The sequence below is a fragment of the Tachyglossus aculeatus genome, chromosome X1, assembly GCF_015852505.1.
Source record: "Tachyglossus aculeatus isolate mTacAcu1 chromosome X1, mTacAcu1.pri, whole genome shotgun sequence".
NCBI lineage: Eukaryota > Metazoa > Chordata > Mammalia > Monotremata > Tachyglossidae > Tachyglossus > Tachyglossus aculeatus.
Genome location: NC_052101.1, coordinates 61,028,792 through 61,051,346, shown reverse-complemented (window position 1 = coordinate 61,051,346; position 22,555 = coordinate 61,028,792). Strand labels below are relative to the sequence as shown.

The window sequence follows — 22,555 nt, the reverse complement described above, 5'->3', positions numbered from 1 at the left end:
CTGGAGAGAAAGGTTTTTGAAGGTTTTTGGTATTTTTCATTTATATCTGTGTGTGTGTGTGTTTGTGTATCTTCACATATGATTGTTATACTGTATATAACTATCAACCAATAGTATTTATTGAATACTTACTGTGCTCAGTGCACTGTACTAAGCACTTGGGAGAGTACAATATAACAATATAACAGACACATTCCCTTCCCACAATGATCTTGCAGTCTAGAGGGGGAGATAGACATTAATATAAATGAATAAATTACAGATATGTACGTAAGTGCTACAGCTGGGAGGGGGGGAATGAATAAAGGGAGCAAATCAGGACAACGCAGAAGGGAGTGGGAGAAGAAGAAAAGAGGTCTAAGTCAGGGAAGGCCTCTTGGAGGTCATGTGCCTTCAATAAAGCTTTGAAGAGGGGTAGAGTAATTGTCTTCCAGATATGATGAGACAGAGTATTCCAGGCCAGAGGCAAGACATGGGCGAGAGGTTGGTTGCTGGATAGATGAGATTGAGGTACAGTGAGTAGGTTGGCATTAGAGGAGGGAAGTGCGTGGGCTGGGTTGTAGTAGGAGAGTAATGAGGAGAGGTAGGAGGGGGCAAGTTGATTGGTGCTTTAAATACGATGGTAAGGAGTTTCTGTTTGATGCGGCTCAGGATTCTGCTCAGACAGTAGCAACACGATGCTTGGCTCTGACTTCCTCCCTCCGTCATATGCTGAGGATGAACTTGGTGGTTAGAACACAGAAGGGGTGAAATCATCACAGTCCTTCCATTTTCTAACAGCAGCCACTCAATGTCACTTCCTCAAACCTCCCATTGTCTATCAAGAGGGGAAAAATGCTGGCAAAAGTGAGCAAAGGAGAAAGAGCATATCAAAATGCGAATTCAATTTTACGGAGGGCAGGAATGGAAAAGGGATAAAAATAGAAAAGGATATCCTATAAATAGCCCATGCATAAAATGAGCATTTTGGTAGATAACTAATATAAATTGCACCATATTATACTAGTGTCTATGTTACTCTCTGGTTATGTTAGGTAACCCATTTTATTCTTCAATGTCACATTGGGCAATTGAAAAAGAAGCTGCATTGACTATCAGGTCAGTGTGACTATCACACTCAATTTGAAACCAAAGAATTACCTGCAAAACAAGAACTCATTTAGGCCACTAGGGTTCCTAATCAACACTAGGGGAGTTGTTGAGGTGTTGGGAGAATCTGGCTTAGGAATGATAATCACAATGAGAGTTTATGGGTTTGTTCTTCCCTAGCTCTTTTCTCTTACCTCCAAATTGCTGGGGCAGGTAGATCTACTGCATAAACTTGCTTAGTAATGAGTGGCAATTAGTGGGCAGTTTTCTTCCTAGCTCCTGATTAAATGGTGATTGTAACCTCAAGGCCTTAAAAGTGAAACAGCAGGTGCTCCCAGGCAAGGACAAGAAAAGACAGTGCATTTGTTCCTAAATGTGGCTTTAAGCATTTGCACCAGAGAAAGAGCATATCAAAATGTGAATTCAGTTTTATAGAAGGGCTACTGAGTTTGACACTTGGATTAGGAATGTGAGAAATGACCGTCATTCTAAGGGTGCAGGGAGATAAACCTAGGAATCGAACTTCACTTCCACACTCCCTGCACATGGACTAGGGAACCCAGCCTGAAGAAATCAAATCCCCTTGCTGGGAAGAGTTTACACAGTGGGATTGAATACGTGTTTTTACAGAACACAGTCTCCACACCAAGGTCTATCAAGCATGGAGTGACAAGCCTCAGTGGAAGATGGAAGGGTATAGTTGGGGGTATAAAATTGGTGTGTAGTTTAAGAAACATTATTGTTGTATTGTTATTTATCATGACTCTTACTCTGTGGCTGTGGCCTTTTCCTTACGAGATTATGCCAGTCTTGTGGCATTTCTTGTGGAATTGTAAAGAAACTCATATTTAACAAATTCTTTACATCCATTCCTTCACTTTTTTCTCTCTACCATAAAGAGATGATATATGTATATATCATCTATATCATATATATGTGTGTGTGTGTGTGTGTGTGTACATATCCCCAGGCATGTCTGCATAAAGGAACCAATATTGTGGTATTTCTTAAGCGCTTATTATGTGCCAAGCACTGTACTGTATTAAGCACTCTATTGCCCTGACTTGCTCTCTTTATTCACCACCCCCGCAGCCCCATAGCACTTATGTAGATACCCATTTTTTTATTTACTTTAATATCTGTCTTTCCCTCTAGACTGGAAGCTCACTGTCAACAGGGAATGTGTCTGTAATATTGTTGTGTGGATTCACTACCAAAACGATTGCAGATGGAGGTGGGGCGTTCTGGGAGAGATGTGTCCATGGTGTCGTTGTGGGTCAGAAATGACTCGACAGCATAAGACAAGTACTCTCCCAAGTGCTTAGTGCAATGCCCTGTACATGGTAAGCACTCGATACATTTGACTGACTGATTGATCGATTGATTGGGTAGATACAACACACTCAGGTTCCATAGTCGGATGGATAACATGTATTTAATCCCCATTTGCATTTGAGAAACTCAGAACTCAGTGACTTTCCCAAGGTGACAGCAGACAAGTGGCAGAGCCGGTAGTAGAACTTAGGTCTTCTGGCTTCAAGGCCTCACTGCTTCTCTCATATGAAAGGAACCCACAGATGCACTTAATTGTACATCCATACACAGTCTACATACTGTGTATATTATATAACTATGATCAATCCCAAATCATGAACATCAGCAGTAGTGACAGTTACATGAAAAGCACATAGGGTAATGAAAATTTCCCACTGTTTGGTCAACAGGAATTTTTCACTCCCATTTTAAGAAATAAGAAAAACGCTCGAAGTATATATTTTGCTGCTGAAGTTCATAAATCATCCTCATTCAGCAAGAGTCTCTCACTATCATCATGATCTACTCTTGCTAGTAAATTAGGCCATATGGACATTTACAATAGAATGTCACTTAATGAATTACTGCTTCAGCACCCAAAAAGCATACTAGAAGCCTAAAAGAAATGACTATGGAACCATGAAGCTAACCCAAATCTATGGACAATAATCCTCATGTATGGGTCATCTCCCAACATTGGGTATTTTAGAATCAGCTTTACAAAGCTATTATTTCATTCCTCAAGTCTCCTAAAGCAAGTGAAAAGGGGGTAGGGCCTAGAAAGGAATCAGGGTGGATCAGGGTCCTGCCCAGGCTTTTCATGGGGATTCACAGGTAGGCAAGAAAAATGCTTCCAGGAAGGCTGTCCTAGATCTCCGCTGGGTCAGACCCACCTGCCTCCGTGGAGATCATCAATTTACTCCCAATTTTCCTGATCTGGCTGGGTCCTGAGACAGTGTGACTCAATTCAGACACCTTCTTGGTCACCTGCTTTTGCTACAAAAAGAGCCTGCAGCAGGCAGTCAGGAGACCTGGGAAACACATGAGGAACAAGATAGAATGGGTGCTGAGAGCCCACTTTACCCACCCTCCCTGGCAGAGGGGATGCAAACAGGCAGATTTGCCTACCAACCAGATCCTGCATGGAGGAAACAATCAGAGGAGGGGACGGGAGGGGTGGATCCAATATTTTAATTGGAAGAATCTGAACAAAGGTTTCTGGAAGCTTCTCATTTGTCACGGGAGTTGTAGATTAGCAAGCCACAGACTTGTTGTGTTTTGTTCTTTTGCTTAATTTGCTTGATGGTAGTAGCCTAAAACTTAGTCAAATTTGGCTCAGGAAATCTAACTGCTACAGAGAGGTTTAAACGTACTCAATGTATAGCAACAGCACTGCACCTGATTCCATTCAGACACTCAAACTGGTCTCCAGTGCCAAACACAGAAAACTAACCTGAATAATAATAATAATGATGGCATTTATTAAGCGCTTACTACGTGCAAAGCACTGTTCTAAGTGCTGGGGAGTTTACAAGGTGATCAGGTTGTCCCACGCGGGGCTGACAGTCTTAATCCCCATTTTACAGAAGAGGGAACTGAGGCCCAGAGACGTGAAGTGACTTGCCAAAAGTCACACAGCTGACAAGTGGCGGAGCCGGGATTTGAACCCATGATCTCTGATTCCAAAGCCCAGGCTCATTCCACTGAGCCACGCTGCTTCCCCTTTATGACAAGTGTGGGATGCAACATTTTTCCAGACAGCCCGCAGCCTCAGCCCAGTCAGTCTTCCTGCCCAGGCCTCAGTGTGCGGGATCCCTGCCCCATCGGTCTTCCTGTCGAGGCCCCGGTGTGCAACATCCCCAAGTCCTGAAGCATCCATATTTATTATTAGTAATAATGATAGCATTCATTAAGCACTTAAGTGCTCCAGCGCTTAGAACAGTGCTTTGCACATAGTAAGCACTTAATAAATGTCATCATTATTATTATTACTATGTGCAAAGCACTGTTCTAAGCGCTGGGGAGGTTACAAGGTGATGAGGTTGTCCCACGGGGGCTCACAGTCTTAATCCCCCATAGCCATATCTTTGAATATATGTATATGTGTACATTTAGTGGTATTTGAATTCATAGTCATATTAATAATTAAATAATAATGATTAATAATTAATTAACAGTTAATTAATATGAATAATGTCTGTCTCCCCCTCTAGACTGTAAAGACGTTATGGGCAGGGAATATGTCTGCTAATTCGGTTGTATTGTACTCTCCCATGTGCTTAGTATAGTTCTCTGCACATAGTAAGTGCTCAATAAATACCATCAATTGGTTTGTTGAGCGCTTACTATGTGTCAGGCACAGTACTAAGCACCGGGATATATATCAACTACTCAGCTTGGACACAATCCATGTTCCACATGGGGCTCACAATCTTGATCCCCATTTTACAGGTGAGGTAACTGAGGCACAGAAAAGTGAAATGACTTAATGACTTGCCTAGGGTCACACAGAAGACCACCAGTGGAGCCAGGATTAGAACCCAAATCCTTCTGACTCCCAGGCCCTTGCTCTATTGTCTTTAAAATGGTACAGATAGGAGCTTATCCATAAATTTATCCAAGCCTCTCTTGAATCTACTGAGATTTTTTGCTTCACTACTTCCTATGGTGATGAAATCTACACCCTTCCCACCTGGTGTGAAGAAGTGTTTTCTTTTGTTTTGAACCTACCATCCTCAAGCTTTAATGGGTGTCCCTTTATCCTGGTGTTGTGCAGTCTGATGAAGAACAATTCTATGTTCACCCTGCCCAAGCCCCCTGTGATTACGTATACTCTAATCACGTCCTCTCAGCCTGGGTCTTTTCAGACTGAAGAGTCCTGACTCTTTCCATCTATCCTGACCTGGTGCCCCTACCATAGGGCACTGACTTCTGAAAAACTTTAAACTGTCTGTAGTGCTTAGTCTGGTTATTCCTGGAATGTAATTCTTGAATCTTCTTGATACACTGCTTGAGAGGGAAAGAAAAATGATGATAAAGATTTTTTTTTGAAAACACACACACACACAAACCTCAGTATAAAAGATTCAATTGTGATCAGTTAACCAGAGCAAATGCTGCCTGTGATGGGAGGGTGGAAAGGCCAAAGTAGAATAGGGAAGAAAATGGTTGAAGAGTACTCTGAAAAGCTAAATGTATTCAAGTCAGCAGGGTCTGATTATAGGGGGCCTGGGATACTTAAGGAATCGGTGATTGTTATTGCAGTGCACCAGCTATTATTTGTAAGAACTCACAGAGGACAGTAAAAGTTCCTAATACGTGAAACAGGCAAATGAAGTTCCCATCTTTAAAAGGATGGGCCAGGTAATTACAGATTGGTGAGCTTAATGCCTATACCAGAGAAAATGGTGGCACAAATCCTTAAAACAATGAAGTTGCAAATTCCTAGGAAAGCCCAATATATTGGGGACTGATCAGCATGCTTTCTGAATAACATAACTTCGGGGTGAAATTATAAATGTACTCTAGATGGACTTTCAATTATATTCATGTGACATCTTCAAATAAGCTGTGTGAACCTGATTATTTTGAATCTACCCTAGCACTTAGTACAGTGCTTGGCCCATAGCGAATGCTTAAAAAAAAATACCACAGTGATTCGTCACTATTAAGCCAAGAATGGATGATCTAGCTCCTAATACTCATTGTGGGACTCAGTCTTGGGCCCATGGGACAGAGTATTCCAAGACTAGATGTAAAAAATAACTCAGAGAAGGAGTGGAATTTCCATCCCTTACACTGTTAAAATAGGATCAATAACTTACTACCTATGGGATGATTACTACAGGATCTACCTGAGGCAGGGATCTAGACCATAAAACCTCTAGAGGTTCCTTTGATTCAGACTGGATTACTCTACCCAGTAACAAGGCTTTGTGTTTACAGGTGGCCAGAGTAACAAGTTTAATGCTACTTACAAATCTATTACCTATCCCCTACCTGATCTGAAAATGGAGCACAGAGGTGACTCTTCAAAGGTCACACTAACTTGGCTGTAGAAATTACCAGGAGCTTTTAAAACTTCTTTATCTCTTTTAAAAGAAGAGTGAATTTTGTCTTCCCGGAAAGAGAACAGACAACTGAAAAGCCATGATATTATCATAACTGTAGACGGCACCACCATCTTCCTTGTCTCACAACCCGTAACCTTGGCATTATCCTTGACCCCTCTCTCTCATTCAACCCACATATTCAATCAACTAAATCCTGTTGGTTCAACCTTCACATTACTAAAATCCACCCTTTCCTCTCCATCCAGACTGCCACCACAGGCACTTATCCTATCCTGCCTTGGTTACTGTACCAGCTGCCTTGCTGACCTCCGAGCCTCTTGTCTCTCCCCACTGCAGTCCATACTTCACTCTGCTGCCCGGATTATTTTTCTACAAAACCGTTCAGGCTATGTTTCCCCACTCCTCAAGAACCTCCAGGGGTTGCCCATTCACCTTCACATCAAACAGAAACCCTTTACAGTTGGATTTAAATCACTCAATCACCTTGCCCCCTCCTACCTCACTTCAGTACTCTTCTACTACAACCCAGCCCACACACTTCGCTCCTCTAATGCTAACCTTCTCACTGTACCTCAATCTCGTTGATTTGCTGCCGATCCCTCACCCACATCCTGCCTCTGCCCTGGAATGCCCTCCCTCCTCAAATCCAACAGACAATTGCTCTCCCCGCCTTCAAGTCTTAATTGAAGGCACATCTCCTCCAAGAGGCCTTCCCTGATTAAGCCCTATTTTCTTTTTCGTCCACTCCCTTCTGTGTTGCCCTGACTTGCTCTCTTTATTCATCCCCCCTCCCAGCCCCACAGCACTTACGTACATACCTGTAATTTTAATTATTTATATTAATGTCTGTCTCCCCATCTATACTGTAAGCTCATTATGGGCAGGGAATGTGACTGTTATATTATAAATACTCTCCCAAGCACTTAGTATAATGCTCTGCACACAGTAAGCAATCCATAAATACGACTGACTGACTTACTGATCACAGCCTTCAACATCAAGGCTAACCATAAACGTACTGAAGTTCAGAAGGTAGACTTGGGGATGGGGCAATGGCTGAGCCCTCCTGGAGACTTTTCTGAGGGTAGAGTGGCAGCTACAAATGTCTCCCGTATTCAGTTCTGAAACAACTAAATAGCCGTGGCACCAAATGCCATATTTCCCAAGAAGTGCCATATGTCTCATCATGCCCTTTGATCAAAGGGTGAAAATATTAGCTTTGGATGTACTGCTAACTGGAGACCACTCTCTCTAGACTGTAAACTCCCTGTGGGTAGGGACAGTGTTTACCAACTCTGCTTCCAAGTGCTTAGTACAGTGCTTTGCACACAGCAAGCGCTCAATAAATACCATTGACTGATTGACTGACCTGGCAAAACTTTACTATCACAATAACTTCAACCTCATGCTACTGAGTTCAGCTTCTAGCCCTTTCCACAATATATCAGTTTGCCTCCATACTTGCCAAGTAGGCAAGGGACGGTACATAGCAAACAATCACACTTCCTGGACCACAGCCCTTTCCTATTGTGAAAAGAGAATTCTGAGGCAAGTATGAGACTAGACAATAAATCCTAAAGGATATGGAACCAATTATTCCCAAGAAACCTCCAAAATATGGTCAAGTGTTTTCAGAGCTGCTAAAAGCTGATAATACTCTTTCAGATCAAATTCATACCCCAGATCCACAACTGCAAAAGAGCACCATCAAAGGGTTTGCTTTTAAAGAACCAGCCATGAATGAAGTCTTGAAGAATGCAATTATAGAGTAAGAAAGTGACCTCAATTCAAAATTCCCAGGAAACAAATAAATTGTCCCCAAAAGGCTTCTGGCAAAGAAATGATGAGTTCACTTAATTGGGCAGAAAGATACTGTACGACTAAAATTGAATGTGCAATAATCTAGATCTGAGTGGAAAAATAAAATTCCATTAAAGCACATTTAAAAACTCAGCTCATGAATACCATCAAATTGTTTCATCCTAATATTCTGGACTACTTATTAGGTCCCCTCCCTCCTTTTAGTAAGCACCTCACTATATAACATGTACAAATCTCCTCTTGGCATTAGGACTAAACAATATTCATTAAAAATGCCACTAAAGTGCAACCTGTAAGTAAATCAAACCTTTGATGCTCTATTTTGCAAATTTCATGGGCCACTAGGGATAATTAAAAGGGCAATTATATAAAGTTGGTGCAGTTTTGAGAAACAAATGACATTTTCTGCTTTAAAGCACTTGATAATGTGATGTTTTTCTATTAGAGCGATTGTTCTTTATGGACAGGCAGCACAAGCAAAAATGCTCCTTTAACAGGCTTTAATGATTGACACCATTCACTACTCAGCCTGGGAAATATACACTGAGATTTGGAAGAGGAGGATGAAAAATTATGAAATGCATTCCAAGAAAGCTCAATTGAAGCCAGTTCTCTAAGTGTACTCTAGAAATGCACAAAGACTCTGGTACATTAGTATTTAGTGTGTTAGAGTGCTGTTTAGTTTGTCACTACGTTTAACCACTGCTCTGAAGCTAGCAAAGCACATTATTGCTAGTAAGAGCTCATGAAAAATACAGCGAAGAAACTGCTAGTGGCAGAAGCATTTAACTTTCTTGTTAGCAGCCTCCCCCATGTGGCACTTTAGCACCAGCAAGTTGTTTATTATGTTCTGTGCCAGGCAAAACTGATTAAATGGGGCTCTTAAGAATCAAAGCGTTATAAATTCATGGAAATACAGCAAGCGATAAATTCCGGGGAATTAAAAGCTTACTAGTTCTATTAGCATTTCGGGGTGTTTGAATTGTTAATGCTGATGTATGAAAATGAAGTTCCTCTAAAACAAAGCTGACCAATACAACATTTGCACTGCTCCAGCATTTCTATAAAGTGTAAATCGTTGCTCGAGTTTTCTGAGTTTCTGCCCTCAATCTCCCTTTCCCTTTCAAAAGTAAAACCTATAGTAATGTTAGGAGCACTGAGCTGGATGAGGGTTTACGTGTACAAGCCAAGCAACAATATTATGCAAGGTTTTGACATTAATTATAATACTTTAAGTGGTCCTAGAGATAACACAGCTCCCTGTCCTAAAATTAAGGGCATAAGGTTGTTGGGGCAGGACAACAATCTGACAACTCAACAGCCAAACCACAAACACACACACACACACACACACACACTCACTCACTCTCTCTCTCTCTCTCTGTCTCATGCGCCAATCTGAATTTGGGGACACCAAGGAACACAATTTTCGTCATTCCCCGTGGGTCGTCCTATGAGTTGCCTTCTACCTTTGTCATTTTAGTAGAATACTAACTTCTCTATCATGAAAATATTCTCCCAGTGAAAGCTGAGTAGATCTTAATTCTGTTTCATCCATCTATTTTGAGGCCAATCACTCCAGAAAAAGAGCTTGTCTTTGGAACTCAGCAGTGATTGAGTTAGGAGAGAAACTCTTTCTGAAATATATATAAAATCAAGTTTGTGATGATATCTTTCCAAACACTCACACATACACAACTAAAGCAAAGTGTACATATCTTCTATTTTATTATTAAACCCACAACTATGCCCACTGGCTGATTTATTGAATTGTCCACCCATACAATTGGTTCTAACAGTCCAGTGATACTCACTGGTCCTAACTTATTTACTGTTTTCTTGTAAACCAAAGCCACACAATATACTGAACGATGGACAATAATTGAGAAGCAGCATGGCCCTGTGGACAGAGCACAGGCCTGGGAGTCAGAAGGTCCAGGGTTCTAATCCGAGCTCTGCCACTTGTCTGGTGTATGATCTTGGGCAAGTCACTTCACTTCTCTGTGCCTCAGTTAACTCATCTGTAAAATGGGGATTAAGACTGTGAGCCCTATGTAGGACAGAGACTATGTCCAACGCAATTAGATTGTATCTACCCCAGGACTTACCCTGGCACACAGTAAGCACTTAACAAATACCAGAATTATTATTATTATTAAATATACATATCAGAAAGAGGTAGTGGACTATGTACTTCAAGAGCCTGCCCAACTGGAGGATTTTAATAGGACTATTATGTTTAGAAATGGATAGCATCCTAGGACAAAAGACTACTTACCCATCAACATTACGAATAAAACAAAATAGTTCAGAAATGTAATGTTACAGGTGACAACCTGTTTGAATGACCAAAGCTGGGAAGAAATTAAGAAAGTAGTTGGGTGAATGAGAATGTAGATTAGAATTCTAGTAAAATATTTTTGTGGGATAGTAAAATGTCTGTGTACCTACTAAACTGAATAAACTTACATTGTAAATTTTATGAGGTCTCTGTATTTTAACATTTTCACTCTGAATTTCATAGTTTATATAAGGAAATAAAAATTGAATTCACCTTATTTCTTTTACTCCTGGTTCTTCATTTGTTTTATCTGTTTTCCATCAGTTTTCCATTGGTCTATTTTTCATTAAATTGTTAATTAAACTGTACAGTTAAAACACAGCTAATATGAATAATCGATGTAGGCTCCGTGAGTTCATTAAAGCCCAGTTGCCCCTACCTTAGGTAACAAAATTGATTCAATTACACAAAGTGGATTATCCATAGGCCTAACCTTCTCAGTACCCCTAAAACAGAGGCACACACCGTTTGAAGCCAGAGGACTTGGGTTCAAATCCCAGTTGCACCACATATCCTTTGTGTGACCTTGGGGAAGTCACTTAACTTTGCTGTGCCTCAGTTCCCTCAACTGCAAAATGGGGATTTAGTACCTGTTTTCCTTCCTACTTATACTGTGAGCCCTCTGTGGAACCTGGCTATTTTGTATCTACCCCAGGGCAGACTGTGACTAGACTGTGAGCCCGTTGTTGGGTAGGGAACGTTTCTATATGTTGCCAACTTGTACTTCCCAAGCGCTTAGTACAGTGCTCTGCACACAGTAAGCACTCAATAAATATGATTGAATGAATGACAGAGAACAGTGCTTGGCACATAATAAGCACTTAACAAATACTTGATTATTATCATTATCATTATTGTCACTGAAGTACACATTTGGATCTATGACCTTTGGGCATTTGACATGCACTCCACCCTCAACCCCACAGCACTTGTGTATGCATTTTTAAATTATATATTATGAGTTATTTATTTATATTAATGTCTGTCTCCCCCTCTAGACTGTAAGCTCATTGTTAGTGGGGAATGTGGCTGCCAACTCTCTCCTAAGTGCTTAGTACAGTGCTCTGCACATAGTAAGTGCTCAATAAATATGTTTGAATGATTTAATGAATGAAGTAGGCCCTGCAAGTCCATTCCAAACCTCTGGCAGGTCCAAGGGCCCTTGAGGTACCCTAGGCCTGACAAGAGATTCAGAGATTTCAGCTAAAAAGCTCTGCCTCTAGAAAGCAAGGTAGCAGGGCATAGCATTCTTGCCACTTGTTATTCCAACCCTTAAAGCACTATCATGGAATATGTAAGTTTCTTCAAGGGAGGCAGGGTAGAGGGGTAGCAAGGCCACAGAGTTTCAGAGGAGGTAGCTGTGCGTGCCTTGAAGTTCAACTTGAGAGAATTGGGCTTTGAATTCATTAAATAGTGCCTGCTAATAATAACAATTGCGGTATTTGTTAAGTGCTTATTATGTGCCAGGCACTGGGATAGAAACAAGATAATCAATCAATCAATGGCATTTATTGAGATGTTACTGTTTGCAGAGTACTGTACTAAGCACTTGGGGAAGAACAATACAACAGAACTGGAAGCTCAGACACAGTCCATGTCCCACATGAGGCTCACAGTTTAAGTATGATGGAGAACAGATATTTAATCTCCATTTGACAGATGAGGAAACTGAGACAAAGAGAAAGGAAGTGATTTGCCCAAGGTCACATAGGCAAACAGCAGAGCCGGGATTAGAACCCAGGTTCTCTGGCTCCCATGTCCATGCTCTTTCCACCTGGCCATGCTGTTTCACAGGACACAGGCTCACTGTTGTGTTTCTGCGGCTTAACCTCATCCTTATTTTAAGTTGCATTTCAACTGGGAAAAATGAGCAATATTTATCACCAGATCTCAGATTTTTCCAAACTGGACATGAATGCTGTGAAAAACGTGGCTTAGTCCTTACTCCTAGGTATGGTGAACATATGGTACATTTCCTACCACCCAAAGAAACATCGTTTCCTATATTTTGATGGCTTTTGTCACAATCTTAATGCTCTTTTAATGTAGTTTCTATGTATGAGTTCTATTATAAGATCACATTAAAGCCAATGAATCATTCAATAGCCCAGGAAAGCTTTTCTTACACTGTTTCCATCACAGGGTTTAGATTTTGAAAAGCTTAAGAGCTTCAAGTCCTTTCGTTCTAAACTAAGAAGTGTCTGATTTTTTTCTCCTGCATGACACTGATCAAGAGCCTGTAATAATTGCAGGACTGAAATTGATGTGGAAGTGTTCTTAACAATCTGATTTTAACCTATTACAACCCCACGGAATCTGTCTGAAGACCATTAGTCCATAATGACTCTACCCTTTTATCCATAAATTTCTTGGGGAGAAAATAAATAATTTGAAGATTGTGTCATTCTTTAATATCAGCACAATAGATCACTATTTTGGTGGATTTAGTTCAGAATCCAACATATTCTGGGGAAGAAAGCAGAGCATTCGACCATGATTTAGGAATCCTGGATTTTATTCTTAGCTCCTCAATGGCCTTGATGCAAGACCTTGGAAGCATTACATATTATAAATTTTCTATGACAGTTTCCTTATCCTCTGACCAGGGCTGATTATCAGAGAGTAGTAGTTATAGTATATTGCAGGAAGATTAAAAATCCAAAAGCGCTTGAACATGTTGAAGACACAAAGCAGGTAAACACATGCAAGATGGCATCATTACAACTACTAGCTTTCACGAGGACAATAAATGGAAGGATTAAGGTAGGAAGAGGTAGTGCACAAGAAATATGTGGCGGCATGACCTCCATTAACTTTGGTCTCCTTCTCATCAATTGATCAATCAATCGATCGTAACTAATAATAATTATTATTATAATATTTGTTAAGCTCTTACTATTTGCCAAGCACTGTTCTAAGTACTGGGGTAGATACAAGGTAATCAGGTTGTCTCACGTGAGGCTCACAGTCTTAATCCCCATTTTACAAATGAGGTAACTGAGGCACAGAGAAGTTAGGTGGCTTGTCCAAAGTCAAGAAGCAGACAAGTGGTGGAGTTGGGATTAGAACCCATGTCCTCTGACTCCCAAGCCCATCACACTCTTTCCACTGAGAGCTTATAGTCTACTGCTACTTGCAGAGTGGAATCACTGAAATGAACCTGCTATACTTAAGTATCTTTGCTAAAGTGTCGTCTGAGGTAGATTCTAGCCAGCCTGCTCATCCTCCTTCTGTACATCCTGTGTCCAGGGAAGAAGGAACAGGAATAGCTCTCAGTAAGAGTGGTGGCTGTGGTATTATTGTGTCTATATGGTTGCATGCCTGCCCAGAAGAAGACTGGATGGGGCTATGGGACACAGCCTGCACTCAGCCTGGGTCCCAGAGTTCAGGTCATGTAGGGTGTTTGTAGCCTGTACCCCTAATCTTCAGAACAGTTTTGAGGACTGAACAGTCAGAACAGAACTTACTCAACTTCCACCGGCTTTGGGGGGAGATGGGGAGACAAAGAAATGCTAAACTAGGCCATTTCCTTTTGACCTGGAGAAAGCATATAGTAGGCCCAGCAGCAAATTCCTTGGGAAACATGAGGCCACCCAATTCTTACCTGATTTTTTAATGGTATTTGTTACGTGCTTACTATAAGCCAGGCAGGGTTCTAAGCACTGGGGTAGATACGAGTTAATCCATTTGGACACAGTCCGTGACCACATGGGGCTCACAGTCTCAATCCCCATTTTACAGATGAGGTAACTGAGGCACAGAGAAGTAAAGCGACTTGTCCAAGGTCACACGGCAGACAACAGGCAGAGCCATAAGTACTTCTGACTCCCAGTCCCATGGTCTATCGACTGGACCATGCTGCTTCTCATTGCATTGGTTGCATTGGTTCCAGGGTACTAGACATCCCTTATCTGGTTGTCGGGTGAGGTGAATTGGCTGATCCAGCCATCAGACTTTAGCTGCATAAAACCTAAGTAGGTTGGGTTGCAGGCCCAGACGATTTGATACTTTGGTATTTCTCCCTCCTGACTATAATGACTGCTATTGCAGAGATGAAAGAAAAGAAACAACAATGGACTTAGAAGAGCTGGCAAAGATTTGGACAGACCAGGTCTACACTTCCCAACTAGGCGAGCTATGGTCGATGGGTATTCAGAGGGCTGCTTTAGACCATTACATCCAAACCTCGCACCACAAGCTTAAATTCCTAAGCCATTGAATACACTTCATGATTTGTGAAAAAGGGAGGAGAAAAAACAGGCTCTGGGTTTGAAAAAATGGCAGAAGCCATTTATAACTTTTTTACTTTGTGCCCTAGGCAAATAACCTGGAAAAGTTTCAGATGAAAATAAAAGGATTACAAAAAAGTCAAAGGGTGGAGGACCACTGGTAAACTCAGGGACACAGTTCGGTATTTCTGAATCCTGGCTAGGATTCTGGGTCAGCTGGGACTGAAAAAAACCATCTAGGGAAGAATCTACTGAACACCTTAGAGAATGCTACAAGTCTGTTTTGCTTCCATCTAATCATTCATTAATAATGTGATCATTTTAAACTTTTTTTCCCTGCTTATGGTTAAACCCTGATGATTTGCAAAAAAGGGAACACTCAGGTAAGGAACCCAAAGGAAAACAAAGGAAACACCTAGATTCATTCTTCAAATACCCTTGACTGGTGGCCGGCATGAACCCCAGACAAAAGGGAGCTGTGATTTGGTGCTCTGAAAAATGATATGCTCAGAGACCCAATATAGACAACCCCTGAAACGGGAAGCTTGGGAAAATGCATAATTATAAATTGTGAAACTAAAGTCAATCCTAAAAAATAAAACTAAATAAAATCAAAAACCCAACCAGAGAAAATGCTGGTGCCCAAATGTAAACCACTGAAATGAATGGTTTTCTTTCTGGGAATGGAGATGGTATTATGATAGTAAAGATGCTTTCAGTGCTCAAATACAAAAATGCAAATATAAAATTAGAAATGGCTCTTCCCAGAAATTGCATGGAACTTTTATCATGCATAATGAAAGCCAAGTTAGGGAAGAGAAGAGGGGAAATCCCAGGTGAAACTTCATAGATATGAAAGGAGAACTACTTCACAGCTTAATGCCTTGAAGGTGGCATAGCTGAAATTTTGTTGTTAATGCTACTGCAATCTGCTCTATAGAGTACGTTGCAATGGGAAATACAGGCACTTAGTGCCAAAGCATTCTTTTTAAATATCTCCACTAAATTTGAATATTCCTGAACAAATTTAAATGTGCACTGCCCTTAACCATTTCATATTTTCCTATAAAAATTGTAGCTATATCTTAGATTGAATTACCTAAAATTTCTTCAGGACCAAAACGTCTGCCCTAATAATTTTGAAAATCATCTTACATGATTGCATGCCAGAATTCTTATTCCATCAATCAATGGTATTTATTGAGTACTTAGTGGATGCAGAGAACTGTACTAAGTGCTTGGGAGAATACAACAGAGTTGGTAGACACGTAAAGCCAGGATCTTTGATCTCCTTTGTTAACCCGAGCGGATGGAAAACCCATCAAACACTACCCATATTAGTGTACTACAGAAGCTGAAAATATGTGTGGCTGAGGATCAAACTAATACTTTTCTATTCTAGATTCATATGCTAACCACCAAGCCACTATTCTTGTTTATACAGAATGGGAGAACCTGGGATGATGAACTAAAACAAATCAGTTGGGCCTTCAAATTCCCAAATAAGGAATCTGAGAGTAATGCAAGAAATTTGATAAGAATTACAACTTGCAGCGTGTTTACGGACCTCTGCGCCATATGCTAGTTTTGTCCCAATTTGAGGTGGTGGGAGGGAAGAAGGAAGTCTGCAGTCAGGATAAATAAGGTGGGCTCCCCTGCGGTTGGCAAACCCGGAACAAAAGCCAAGTGATCCCAATTGTTAGTCTCATCCTGGAATGGGCATTTTCAGAAGACTGAGGGTGGCACCTAAAAGCTTCGAGTTTCAACTTTGTTTAGGACAATGCCCAGCGCTTAGAACAGTGTTTTGTACAGAGTAAGCGCTTAACAAATGCCATCATTATTATGCAAGAGTTTCTAAAAATGAATTAAATCATCATTACAATTTCTGTGTGAGTACTCTCTCAGGTCAGTAAAAAAGATATTGAAGCTATTACCTACATCAATATGGGTTTCTCATGGCAAGTGATTTATTTTCAGGAAACATGTAAAGTAGTGGAGCTGTTTTAAATAAAGAGCATCCTTTTTCTTAACTGAGAACATGCCCTGGGCTGGACAAAGCTCAAAAGCAGGTCTGGGATCTTGATAAATCTATTTCTATTTTCACTAACAACATTTCCTAGTTGATATCTTGCTATACTCATGTCTATCCTTCGGGTAAAATGTATCATCAATGTGTATTTCACTTTTAGAGGAAAATGCCAATTTAAGCATTTTTAAAAGGTTTACTTCATTGGAAGTACTACTACCAATGAAGGTTTATTTTGTTGGTAGTGAGTGAAGTAGCCATCTATACTGAAGAATGAACTCCCTTTGTTTTTCTAGAAGTTATGTTTGATGAGACATACATACATTTTTTTGCTACGGAAAAACTTTTTCAATGGTATGTTTGGGAAAATATCATGGCACTCAGAAAAGAAGTAACAAGGGCTTCCTGTGTTAACTTTGTTATGAAGACTATCAATGAGTAGGGTGTCCCAGGATGTTATATTCAGTATCCTTTTCTCAGGTGTTTATGGAGAAGGAGAAAACATTTATTTTTCTTTTCTCTGCTTCCATTTTGGTTTCCTTTTTGTTTGTCTTTTTTGGCTTGTTCATTTTGTATTTTGGGTTGGTGGTTTTTTTTTCTTTTTGTTTTTGTGTTTAGTTTTCTGCTTTTGTTTTTAATTTCAGTCTTGTTTTTTGTTTGACATTTCTAATGGTATATGTGAGAAAGCTGAAAAAGCTCCCCTAACCCCCAACCCTTTCTAAAGCTAATCTGAGTGTCATACTCAATGGTGGCTTAAGAAAAAGGGGCAAGGGTAAAGCAATGACTGCTAAGGCTTGCTGAAGATATTTCCTTCCATGACCACAGAGCACACTCTCTGTTTTTATGTTAGCCAACTTACACTGAGAGCTGCTGCTCACAGGGTTGGACAAGAGAGTGCAGATAGCTCAGTGCAAGTCATCACCACTACTGAAAAAAAAAAACAAAACAAATCAAATACATGTCTTGCTGGTAGTAATATTCCTTTGCCTTCTCCCAATCCTAAATTAAAGTCCTAAGGAACATAGGCTCTCTTCACTCTGGTCTTATATTGAGGGGAAGTTACTAGATTCTATTCAATAACTCTATGGGGCTCTGAGCAGCCCTTGTCAGGGATGCAATGCTCACCCCATATGGCCTAAAGAGGGGTCCTACCATATTTCCATGGGCACAATGTGGAAGAGTTTGTCTCAAAATGGCATAAACCACACACACACACACACACACACACGGCAATCTCACTGTCAGCAGCACAAGCTTCAAACACAAAAGGCAGAGAAATAGGGAGAAGGGGGTAGTACCCTTGATTGATATAGGAACATAGTTATCACACATTTTGTGGTTTTGATTATTCAGTAGTGCAAATGTGGCTACTTTACAATTGTTGCCAAATATTGTTTTTGCTTCTGAATATCTTGCTGTGCATTTGAACACATGATTTCTGCTTGAAAAACTAATGCTACTAAGCATATCTTTTTGGAAATATGCTTTTTATGGCAAATCAATATTTTAATTTGTTTTCTTGCAACTAAATATTCAAGAGAGACAGCTCTTGTTTATGGAGTAACATAGTTAAGCATTATGGTTAACAATGTTTAAAAAACAGTTAACTCAAAATGCAAACATTTGAATTCCACAGGTTTAACTATTGAGACCCCATGTGGTTTACTTGCAGTTGAGCTTCCATGAGAGTACCAGGAGTGCTGCTATTATTATCAAGACTGATTTTCCTGAAGTAGGAAGAGGACAGGCTGACAAGTCATAGAAACTCCTAAGCAGACCTGCGGAGTGAAAAATTAGTAACTCCTGCTCCCACAAGCTCCTTATGGAAAGGGAACGGGTCTACCAATTCTGCTATATTGCACTCTCCCAAGTGCTTAGTACAGTGTTCTGCATACAGTAAGCGCTAAACAAATATGATCAATCAACTGATCATGAAACTTTCTTAAATGTGGTGTGCAACCAAAGGGGACCTAGCCGTTGAGTTGCAACGGGGAAGTTGTAACAGACACATTTTCCTCCTCCATACAACAAGGGTTTCTCCACTTGTAACAGTTCAAGAATGAGTGAAGCCTGGATTTTCCTTAAAGTAGTGTTTCCTTAACACAGCGTTTTGCCAGAATTTCCCCATCCCCCACATTACAGAGAACTGAGTGTATTAGAGTTAGTGAGAGCTGATGGGTTGTGAGATGATTAGGATTTTTCTTCAAGAAATAATTCAATTAAGTGGCTCGGTTGTCAAAAGAAGGAAACAACTGCAAAATACCCTAATAAATAGATTGAGGCTTTTAAAAAATCCCTTAAATCACAAAACAAGGAGATGCTACCATACCACCCTTTTATGCCACCTTGGGTACATATGTCTGCAGGCAGAACCAGATTTTGAGTTCTATCACTGGCACTGTGAACTTCAAATCACTTAACACCCGCATGCCTATTTTGCCGTTCTGTCATATTTGCCAAAGATCTCACAATAATCCTGTCAGTGAGAAACATTTTGAAAAGTGTTCTATCTTCTTGCTAGTTTCAGACCAATATTCTAACAAGGATGGTCACTGCTACTCAGGTCTATTGAGACTCTAAAATTACTGTATTCGATTTCTAAATGTGTCTGGCAAGTTTTGTGCACTCAATCTTATCTTCTGTGCACAGATTTATTTGCATTTATTCTTACTGCTAAAATTATCCTGATTTTACTCTGGTGAGGGATATGCTTTCAGAAACTCTTTGGTTCTGGAATTCACTGTTTTCTGACCTTCAGAAGTTTAGCAAAAACCCTTCCTCTGGGTTCAAGCCCCATCAACCAATCAGGCATTAAGAACTGCACTTCAAATTCTGTAGACACTCTAATTAAAATGTACATTATTTTAGTCAGGCAAGCCTGTGTGCTTATACTGACATTAAGCTGAAAATGGGTCCTGAAGAGTACAACTTAAAGTGAAATGACTTATAGTGCATTCCAATTTTCCCCTTAGTCTTCATGATGTAAGTAGAGTTCATCTTACCAAGATTTTCAATTATACTGAATCGATAACACACATACCTACACATTTTTTTGTGTGCTGGAGAATCAATGCTTCTTTTTTTTAACTTTTGCTTGGTGTTGGCACAACCAGGGAAAAAAAACCCTGCTGTTTTATTTATTCAAAAGGTACAAACCCCTAAATCAAGCTATGAACACTCCCATTAAATGAACATCAAAAGAGATACTTCTACCACTTGAATGCAATGCAAGACCTTTAATATTGGTATGAACACCTAAGCCATTCAGAATGATTTCTGTAATATTAAAAATCTAGCTAATAGACATTGTAAATGAGAGAGACTCAAGATGATATAACAAAAGGTGACGGAAACTGATAATCATTTCAAATATAACTGATAAAAAGAACAGTATACATTGAAGCAACTTGTAGCCTTACTAGATTGGACAAAGTTCAGGACCTTTACAATTCCAAGACTGTGCAAATGACTTGGAAAGCCACAGAACTGCACATTTAACTAAACAAACACTAATGAAATCAGTTGCATGATTAAAAGTTAAATCTCAGAAAGCTCCCAGAACAAATTTAGAAGCCATCTTTTTAAAAAAAAAAAATTGGATGCCCTCTATTGCAGTAAAGGATGTTGGTGATCATGTACTTTGAAAACTTATGTAGTGTACTCACAGTTTATGATTTTCAGATTTGTGGTCATTTATGATAAGAAAAATCACAGCTTCCAAAGCAAAACCACTGTGCCCAGCCAACAATGCCCAAAAGAGTTCTGATCAGAAGTTCTTTTTTAATTAAGTAGCATTCCTTAAGAGAACTTCATCTAAAGACACATATAATGTGATACTTGCACTGTATGTATTGAATTGTTCTATACATTGTTTTAGAAAAATACATTAAATTACAAAGGGGTCCAGTAGACAAATGCAAAGCATGTTTTACTGTACAGTTTCTGTAAAACTACTTGGACAAATAAAGGTACTATATTACAAGTTAGAGAAACTTCAAAAAAATGCAAAAGAACTACAGGATGCAGTCAAATACAATGATTCTGCCCTCCTTAAGCAGATATTTGGCATTAAATATCTAAAAATCTATCTTTGGTAATTCTATACTTATTAGAATGCAGTTTTAACAAAAGTAAATTCAAGAAAATGCAATATATTTCAGTAAATTTCTAGATTTAAAGTGAAAAAAAATTTTACTTTCAAGCAAGGTCAAGAAAAAACACTTAAAATCACTGACATCACAGTGATCTGCCAGTTGCTGCTCAATCGTTGCATCAGTGTTGCTTGTTGCTATGGTGCCTAACTGACTATTAATTTCTGAAAGAAGGTGATTATAAAGCAGCCAGATGAACATCAATTGGATGACACCACTTCAGTACAGAACACTGACATGTGTTACTCTTGTTTGCAGCAAGTTAATTTTATGAATCACCACTTTTGTGATGGTAATATTCCTTTCTAACTTTAAACTTACAGAAGTCAACAACAGAAAAAAAGTTAAGATTGAACTGAGAAGCGAAAACTTTCAAGCCTTTTTTTTTTCCTTTAACGAGTGGCTCTGGGAAACCATAATTGATACCTTTTCCTCAAAGACCCCAAAAGACATTGTGGGTTTTGTTTGCTTTTTTTTTTTTTGTGTGTGTGTGTGTGTGTGTGTGTGTGTTTCTCTTGTATTTCACAAGTGTTAGACAACATAAAACAATGGCAAGGCTTGGAAGTTTGTAGTATGCGATCCTACATAAAATTTCACAAAGTATTTCTGGGTGAATGAAAAATAAAAACAAAATATTTACCTTGTTTACTTCTGTACAAGCTATCTTCAGTTTACAACCTCCCGAAAAGGTCACTTCTTACCCTGAAAAACATAAAATTATGTGAAAATTTTAGGGTGAGAAAGATTACCAGCCATTATCAGCTGGGAGGCAGTGTGGCCTAATGGAAACATCACGGGCTTGGGAGTCAGAGGACCTGGGTTCTAACCCCAGCTCTACCACTTGTCTGCTATGTGACCTTAGGGAGGTCATTTAACTTATCTGGGCCACAGTTACTTCATCCTTGAAATGGAGACTTAGACTGTGAGCCCCATCTAGGACATGGACTATGTCCAACCTGATTAGCTTGTATCTACACTTATACAGTGGCTTATTAAAAAAAAAATTCAAACTTTAACATTGACATCATCAAAACAAGAATAAAACGCAAACAAATCCACATACAGATTCAACTGCATTTAATGGGAAACGACCTTTGGAGTTGCTAAAAATAATCCCATTTTACTGATTGCTATTTATCAGTACTAGTCAGGGTTGGACTTCTGCATTCGACAAGAACAACTTGATTATTGGAAAAAAAAAAACCTGATGATGAGGTGATCTTAGTGTTCTGCATACATTTTTCTCAATCCAGATGTGTGTTTCATTTATTTTCCGGTTGAATACTGTAATTTATAGCCCTTTGATTTTAGAAATCAGACTGTTACTTGTGTATATTGTTATTTAGCGAAGCAGCACGGCTTAGTGGAAAGAGCACAGACTTAGTGGGTTCTAATCCCCACTCTGCCACTTGTTTGCCGTGTGACCTTGGGAAAGCCATTTAACTTCTCTGTACCTCAGTTACCTCATCTGTAAAATGGGGATTAAGACTGTAAGCCCCATGTGGGACAAC

At 39.7% G+C, this 22,555-nt stretch overlaps 1 protein-coding gene across 5 annotated transcripts in view; it reads right to left on the bottom strand.

Moving 5' to 3' along the window:
• FOXP1 (forkhead box P1) overlaps nucleotides 1–21,748 on the bottom strand; it is a 358,788-nt gene extending 337,040 nt beyond the window's left edge. For all 5 annotated transcript variants that reach the window (XM_038740740.1, XM_038740739.1, XM_038740742.1 and 2 more), the window contains exon 1: nucleotides 21,685–21,748. The gene's annotated coding sequence lies outside the window, so the exon portion shown is untranslated. The remainder of the gene's footprint in view (nucleotides 1–21,684) is intronic.
• Nucleotides 21,749–22,555: the final 807 nt, after the last annotated feature.